Genomic DNA, 6216 nt, shown 5'->3' on the forward strand with positions numbered 1-6216 from the left:
AGAGTGAGTGACCCTGTCTTGGGTTTTAGAACGAGAAACACTGAGAGTTTTGGGGAGCCAGCTCCCCTTTGTGTGGACAGGACAACCAAGGCCCAGAGATGGGCAAGGAATTGCCCGAAATAACTAGAACACAGGCCACGTGTCCTCCTTGGTTGGGTTTCCTATGCCTCAGTTTCCCTAGGTAATAAGGGTTACAGTTTTTTTTTTTTTTAATTTTTTTTTTTTTAACATTTATTTATTTTTGAGACACAGAGAGACAGAGCATGAACAGGGAGGGTCAGAGAGAGGGAGACACAGAATCTGAAACAGGCTCCAGGCTCTGAGCGGTCAGCACAGAGTCCAACGCGGGGCTCGAACTCACAGCCCTCACAGACCGTGAGATCGTGACCTGAGCTGAAGTCGGCTGCTTAACCGACTGAGCCACCCAGGCGCCCCAAGGGTTACAGTTTATTTACAGCTGTACTCTGTGCGTTAGCAACTGAGATGCATTATTGCACTAATGCCTCCCAACAACCCAAAGACAAAAGCCATACTATTGCTTGCATTTTACTAATGAGGCAGTAGCAGAGCTGGGTCTGGAACCACGGGCCTCTCCAAAACCGGCCCCACATTGCCACACCAGCGCCTCACCCTTCCTTGTGCCGACTGAGTCCCAGTCCAGATAGATAGAGCTGGGAGGCTGGAGGCCTACCTCGGAACAGTGGCCTTTTCCAAGAGCGAAGCCTTGTCCTGAGCTCTTTGAATTTCTGGAGAAAGGAGAGGATTAGGGTGAGCTTTCTATATCTAATCCTTCTTTGCAGCGTAGGCCATCTTTCCAGACCCAGCATGTTTCCATGGCTTTCCAGGGTCCAGGCACCCCTTGCCCCCAGGTCAGTAAAAGTCAACAGTGCCAAGTTAGGGGGAGAAAGGCCTGACTCGCAGATGGCCTTCTCTGCCCAGCTGGGGAGTTCACCTGCTCCAGCCACCTGGTGCCTGAATGGCCCTGGGCCTTTACAGCATTCAAGAGATGGGCACTGGCTGTCACAATTAGCTGGGAATGAAGTCTGGTCTCCAGATCTTAGGGTGGCACCAACTCACGATTGGAAATAAGTTATACACTGGCAACAGCTACCACTTACTGAGTTCTTACCACAGCCCGTAAGGCTCTGCCAACTTCTACCTAGAAACTTCCACTCTTCATCTCAATAAACTATGTTGGCCTTCTCTTTGTTGTTGTTTGTTTTGTTTTTTTAAGTTTATTTATTTTGAGAGACAGTGGTAGCAGGGGAGGGGCGGGGGGGTGGGGAGGACACAGAATCTGAAACGGGCTGTGTGCTGACAGCCCGACGTGGGGCTCAAACTCAGGAACCATGCGATCACGACCTGAGCCGAAGTCGGACACCTAACCGACTGAGCCACCCAGTCACCCCTTCTTCCTACCTTTGGGAATAGCATCCTGTCCCCTAGTCATTACATGGCCAACTACTTGTCATTCACATTTGTGCTCAAATGTCACCTCTTCAGAGAGGCCTTCCCTGACCACCCATTTAAAGAGGTTCCTTCCCCCTTGCCACACTATGTCACCTTTTCTTCCCAGCACTTAACCACTCTGAAAAGATGTCATTTTTTAACATGTGGGTTTTTTGTTTTTGTTTTTGTTTTTTTTTTTTTTTTTTTTTTTTGAGAGCAAGGGAGGGGCAGAGAGAAGGAGGAGGGACAGAGGATCCAAAGTGGGCTCTGTGCTGACAGCAGCAAGCCCCATGCGGGGCTTGAACTCACAAACTGTGAGATCATGACCTGAGCCAAAGTTGGACACTTAACCAACTGAGTCACCCAGGGGCCCCTTATTTGTTCATTTATTTACAAGTTCTCTGTCTGTGCCATGGGAGCAGGGAGCTTGTTCTTTCCCTTCACCACTGGGAAGAGTGCTTGGCACATGGTAAGGGCTTGCTGCTTCATAGTGGAAAGCATGGATGCTAAGCCCTGCATGTGCAAAACTACATTCGGTCCCCACAACCACCTCACTTCACAGTGAAGACCATGGGTCTCAGGTCCAGGGAGCGTCCTCAAGTCACACATCTGGGCTGTGACGGAACTTGTTTTGCAGCAGACAGGTCTTGAGTCCCCTTCTGGCAGCTCAGGGAAAGCTCCCTTTCCCTCTGCCTGATAAAAAGCCATATGTAGCTGGCTTCAGAGCCATGTTTGGGGGCACAGGCTCTGAGGACAGACAGACATGGCCCTGCCACTGACCAGCACTGCACCCTTGCAGTAGCCCGTCACCCCTTTGAGCCTCTGGCTCCCTACCTGTAAAACGGGGAGAGTATACACCCATCCCACAACAGGGCCATTATGCATGTGCAGTGTTAGCACATAGTAAACATTTAGGAAATGGAAGCGGTCATGTCCCAGGAAGATCCCTCAAGACCTCTGAAGTCACCACATACACAACGAAGCCAGAGGCATTTACTCTGCACACACCCAGAGTGGGCGGACTTACGTAGTCCAAAGGTCCTGATGCCAAATGCAACCAAGCATCTACAAGGTGAGCATCTGCTGTGTGCCGGGGCCAAACCACTGTAGTCCCCTCCGGACCTTTAATGCCTTCAAGTCCTAACTCTTACCTGAAAAGTCTGGAAGTTTAAGTGCCGATGTTCGTTCTCTAACGCAGGGCAGACAGGGGCCATGTCAGTGGAAAGGAGCCCACTGTGAGGTCAGCCTAAACTCAGCCTGTCCCGCAAATAACGGCACCCAGCTCCTACCCTCCTAACCCTCAATGGCTCTTTACTGCCCCCGAGATAAACTCCTCAGCCCAGCACACAAAGGCCTTCCAATCACATTTCCCACCACAAGGTCCTCCCCTGTCCATGTGTCCCGATGCACAAGCCCCCTGGTCTCCAGCTATTTCACAAATGCCTTCTGAGTGTTGGCCAAACGCTGGGGGTCCTGCAATGATTGAAATAGCTGCATCCGCCCACCCTCTTGGGAGTTGAGCGGTTACAGCAGCTAAGGGCCTCCAACATGCCCGCCCTATGCTGAGAGCTTGACGGGCGCCATTTCCTTGAGTCCTTACCCACCCCTAGGAGGCAGGGACCATGATGACTGTATTCCCATTTTATAAATGAGGACACTGAGGGGGCACCTGGCTGGCTCAGTCCGTAGAGGATGAGACTCTTGATCTCAGGGTTGTACGTTTGAGCCCCATGTTGGGTGTAGAGATTGTTTAAAAATAAAATCTAAAGGGGCGCCGGGGTGGCTCAGTTGGTTAGGCATCCGACTTCGGCTCAGGTCATGATCTCGTGGTTTGTGAGTTCGAACCCCGTGTCAGGCTCTGTGCTGGCAGCTCAGAACCCAGAACCTGCTTGGGATTCTGTGTCTCCCTCTCTCTGCCTCTTCTCCAGATCTCACACACACTCTCTCTCTCTCTCTCTCTCTCTCTCTCTCTCAAAGATAAATAAACATTAAAAAAATTTTTTTACTAAAATCTAAAAAAGAAAATGAGACACCGAGGCTCCGTGAGAAGAGGTGATTTGCCCAATGCCTCACAGGTGGGACTGGGAGTGGAACCCAGGTGTATCTGACTGAAAAGCAAAGAAGACAAGTCATAATAATGTGTGGTGGGTGTTGACAGAGGTATGGTGAGCAGTTGGTGAGGGGCAACCTATTTAGTGATCTAATCTCCACCTGCTGGTGCATCCGACTAGACTGTCAGCGACTTGAAGACGGGCTGTCTCGTTCCCTCTATGTCCCCTTGCATCTCCCCCATAGGCCAGGCCCAGGGTCTGGCGGAGTACTGCCTTGGCCTCACCATTGTGACCAGGCTAGGGGGAGGAGAACAAGGGAGCTGGTCACCACTGCCATCTTGCAAACTCTCATTTGCCCACATTGTATATGACCTCAGCAAATGATGTGGACACGATCGTGTTTACACCCCTGGATCCTGTGTGGATCAGATCAGAGCCTCCAATTCACTCTCGCTGTCATTCATTCAACAAACATTTATCGGGCTTCTGTTATTTCCTAAGCCCTGCAGATATAATCAGAGATAATCTACATGTCTAGATTTTACATGAGCTTTGTGGTCAGTGAGCTTGTAAATTACAATAATAAATACGTCAAACACGGACTCAAATTCTGGGAAGTGAGCACCAGCAGCGTGTCCTCATTTTTATATATAAAAAGTGGAGGGGCACCTGGGTGGCTCGGCAGGCTGAGCGTCCGACTTCAGCTCAGGTCATGATCTCATAGGTTGTGAGTTCGAGCCCCGCGTCAGGCTCTGCCCTGGCAGCTCAGAGCCTGGAGCCTGCTTCCGATTCTGTGTCTCCCTCTCTCTCTGCCCCTCCTCCGCTCCTGCCCTGTCTCTCAAAAATACACATTAAAAAAAAAGAAGTGGAGGGGTGCCTGGCTGGTTCAGTTCAGTGGAGCATGTGACGACTCTTGATCTCAGGGCTGTGGGCTCGAGCCCCATGGAGGGTGTAGGGATTACTTTAAAAAACTATTTTATTTGGGAATGCAAACTGGTGCAGCCGCTGAGGAAAACAGTATGGAAGTTCCCCAAAAAGTTAAAAATAGAACTACCCTAGGATCTAGCAGTTGTACTACTGGGTGTTTGCCTACGTAAAGAATAAGAAAACACACCAATTCTAAAGGGATACATGCACCCCTATGTTAATAGCAGCATTATTTCCAATAGCCAAAATACAGAAGCAGCCCAGTGTCTATCTATTGATGAACGAATCAGGACAATGTGGTGTATATATATATATACAATGGAATGTTGTTCAACTATAAAAAACGATGAAATCTTGCCATTTGCAATGACATGGGTGGAGTTAGCAAGTATAATGCTAAGTGAAGTTATTCAGCCAGAGAAAGACAAGTGCCGTATGATTTCATGTGGAATTTAAGAAATAAAACATGGGGTGCCTGGGTGGCTCAGTCGGTTAAGCGTCCGACTGCAGCTCAGGTCACGATCTCGCGGTCCGTGAGTTCGAGCCCCGTGTCGGGCTCTGGGCTGATGGCTCAGAGCCTGGAGCCTGCTTCCGATTCTGTGTCTCCCTCTCTCTCTGACCCTCCCCCGTTCATGCTCTGTCTCTCTCTGTCTCAAAAATAAATAAACGTTAAAAAAAAATTTTTTTTAAAAAGAAATAAAACATGAGCAAAGGGGAAAAAAAGAGAGAGGCAAGGCAAGAAACAGACTCTTAACTATGGAGATCAAACTGAAGGTCACCAGAGGGGAGGGTGGTGGGGGGATGGATTAAGTAAGTGATGGGGATTAAGGAGGGCACTTGTGATGAGCACCAGGTGCTGTATGGAAGTGTTGGGTCACTACATTGTACACCTGAAACTAATAGAATACTATATGTTAACTAACTGGAATGAAAACAATAACTTAAAAATAATAATAAATAAAAATTTAAAAACAAAAAAAAATTTTATTTGCCTGTTTGTTTGTCTTTGAGAGAGAGAAAGAGAGCACGAGCTGGTAAGGGGCAGAGAGCGAGGGAGATAGAGGATCCCAAGCAGGCCTCACACTGTCAGCACAGAGCCTGACATGGGACTCCATCTCGTGAACCTTGAGATCATGACCGAAGCCAAAATCAAGAGCGAGATGCTTGGGACACCTGGGTGGTGTCTGACTTCGGCTCGGGTCATGATCTCATGACTCGTGTGTTCGGCCCCACATCGGGCTCTGTGTTGACAGCTCAGAGCTTGGAGGATGCTTCAGATTCTGTGTTCCCTCTCTCTCTGCCCCTCCCCTGCTTGCAATGTCTCTCTCTCTCTCTCTCTCTCAAAAAGAAATAAACACTAAAAAAATTTTTTTAAAAACATTGGGACACTTAACCGACTGAGCCACCCAGGTGCCTGCCAAAAATAAAATCTTTTTTTTTTTTAAGGTTTATTTATTTTGAGAGAGAGAGAGAGCAGGGGAGGGGAAGAAAGAATCCCAAGCAGGCTCTGCATTGTCTGCAAGGAGCCTGATGCAGGGCTTGATCTCACGAACTCATGGCTTGAGCGGAAGCCAATAGCTGGATGCTTAACTGACTGAGCCACCCAGGAGCCACATAAAATCTGAAAAGAAAGAAAGAAAAAGAAAGAAAGAAAGAAAGAAAGAAAGAAAGAAAGAAAGAAAGAAAGAAAGAAAGAAAGAAAAAGAAAGAAAGAAAGAAAGAAAGAAAGAAAGAAAGAAATGGAGACTTTGAACAAACACTCGGCTGAGAAGCTGACCCATGTCTGTTG

Source organism: Panthera leo, chromosome D4 (assembly GCF_018350215.1).
Source record: "Panthera leo isolate Ple1 chromosome D4, P.leo_Ple1_pat1.1, whole genome shotgun sequence".
NCBI classification, from domain to species: domain Eukaryota; kingdom Metazoa; phylum Chordata; class Mammalia; order Carnivora; family Felidae; genus Panthera; species Panthera leo.